This window comes from Artibeus jamaicensis, unplaced genomic scaffold (genome assembly GCF_021234435.1).
Source record: "Artibeus jamaicensis isolate MK-2021 breed Jamaican fruit bat unplaced genomic scaffold, CSHL_Jam_final contig_1940, whole genome shotgun sequence".
NCBI lineage: Eukaryota > Metazoa > Chordata > Mammalia > Chiroptera > Phyllostomidae > Artibeus > Artibeus jamaicensis.
In genome coordinates, this window is record NW_026521396.1 from 1 (window position 1) to 2667 (window position 2667).

Sequence of the window (2667 nt, forward strand, 5' to 3'; positions counted from 1 at the left end):
AAATTTTGATAAGGATTACATTGAGTACATAGATAACTTTTGGAAGAATTTTTAACAGCATTGTCTTTAAATCTATGAACACGGGATGACTTTCCACTTAGTAGGTATTTTAAAATTTGTCAGCTGTGATTTGTAGCTCTTAGTGCATAAATCTTTTACTTCCTTGGTTAACTTTATTTCCAAATAGTTTATTGTTTTTGATGCTATTGTAAATAAAATTGTTTTCTCAGTTTTCTTTTCAGATTGATTATAGCTGGTATATAGAAATACAACTAATTTCTGTATGTTCATCTTGTGTAATTTTGTTCAATTTGTTTATTAGTTCTAATAGATTTTTTGTGACTTCTATATAATTTTTTAATATATAAGATTGTGTCATCCACAAATAGAGATAGTTAACTTCTTTTTTGTTAATTTGAATGACTTTTTCTTGCCTAATTGTTCTGGCTTGAACCTCTAATACAATGTTAAATAGCAGAAGTGAAAGCAGACATCCTTTTCCTGTCTGTGATTTTTAGGGGCAAAGTTTTCAATCTCATCACTGAATATGAGGTGAGCTGTAGTTTTTTTAATCCATAAATGCCCTTTATCATGTTAAAAAAAGGTTTCTTTTATTTCTAGTTTGTTTAGTGTTTTTATTACAAAACAGAGCTAGATTTTGTCATTTTTTTGCATCAGTTGAGAGGATCATTTTTTCCCTTCATTTTATTAATGTGATATAATGCATCAATTGATTCTGTTACATTGAACAAGCCTTGTGTTCCTGGAACAGTCCCATTTGGTCATGGTATGTAATCCTTTTTAATATAATGTTGGATTTGGCTTGCTAATATTTTGTTGATAATTTTTATCTATATACACAGAAATATTTTTCTGAAGTTTTCACATGTTCAGGGTTGGAAATGTGAAGGGATTAGCAAATAAAAAACTCATAGACACATAAAACACTACGATGATTATAAGATGGACAGCATGGGAGGCAGAAGAGGGTAAAGGGGGGATAAATGGTGATGGAAGCAGTAATGACTTGGGATGGTGCACATATAATATACAGATGATGTATTATAGAATTATATACCTGAAACTTGTATGATTTTATTAACCAATGTCACTCAAAATTTTTCAATAAAAAGAGAAAATACATATTCTGTAACATAAACAACAAATCTCACTTCATGTGTATGTGAAACAACTTTTTGAATTCACCATATATTTTTAGTAGAATGAACCACATTTGATATTTTAATATTAGTACCTCAAGGTCAACCAGAGATGACAGATTAGAGATTTCTCAGGTCTTCACTGGACACATGCATAGTCATTTACATGTGTGTGATTTTTTAGTTTAGGAATACTTTAGAACTTTGAACAATTCTGTGTGGTCAATTTATTCCTCAAGTTTGCCTTTTAAGTTTTTTTAAAGATTTTTATTTATTTGTTTTTAGAGAGAGAGAAAGGGGGTGAGAAAGAGAGGAAGAGAAACATTTATGTGAGAGAGAAACATCAATCAGCTGTCTATTGTAGGCACCCCCACTGGGGACAGAGCAAGCAACCTAGACAGGTGCCCTGACTGGGAATTGAACCTATGACCTTTTGCTTTAGGGGACAACACCCAACGAACTGAGCCACACCAGTCAGTGCTTTTACATTTTTGGTCAGTCAAGAAACATGTATAAAGACCCATGGACAAAGCCTAAGAGGGTAAGATAAAGGGTGGGAGTCAGGGATGGGTGGGGCAGGGGGAGTGAAGAGGGTGAAATAAAGAAACTGTACTTCGACAACAATAAAAAGTTTTTTGGTCAGTCTGTTCCTAGTTTCAACTCTCATCCCTGCTTCAAGAAGTTGGTATGTTAAACAATTTTTATTGATTGTTTTGATTAAGCCCAGGGAAAAGGCTGTCCACAGTTAGTGAGTTTTGAGTCAGGCCAAATAAAGATGCATCCTGGGAGAGGGAATTTCCTGAGAGCTTCCAGATAGGTTAGATAAAGACAGTTCTCTGGGACTATATCTTTAAGACACTATTAGTTTTCATCCCTGGGGGAAGTGGAGTTGTAATAAAACCATAAATACCTTCTATTCAGCATAATAGAGGGCATGGCAAGAAAATGTTAATGGAGTTTTCTTAGAGATTTGGAGACCAAGGTAAGCCATATTATGGTTAGGTTGTAAAAATAGCAAAAGGTTATAATCTTATACCAAGATAGTAGGGAGAGACGGAACAAAAGTGAAAATAAGGAAAACGAGATGAAGAGAGAATGCACCCATCAGCTCCTGAAACTGCACTTTTACCTACCTGTATTAGTCCTGTGACTGTGCATAACCTCACATACAAAATGAAAAGGCGAAAGCTGATATAAAAGGAGATACACCAATATACCCGGTATCAATGTAGTTATCACTTCTAACCCTCTGTGTAGGCACAAAAATGTAAATAAAAAGATTGAAAACAAGGATAAATTTTCTCTATTTTCTAGAACTGTGTTAAGTATAGTAAAGGTGATCAAAAATGCTTTGAATGATAAAATTGTAAATAACTAAGTGAATCATAAAACATGGCTCTGAGGAATAGACTGTTGTGAAAATAAGACCTACGGTTAAGATGTTGAAGCATCTGATAAAAAGATGGTTGATGGCCATGAGACTTCAGATTAAGCAAGGATAAGAAAG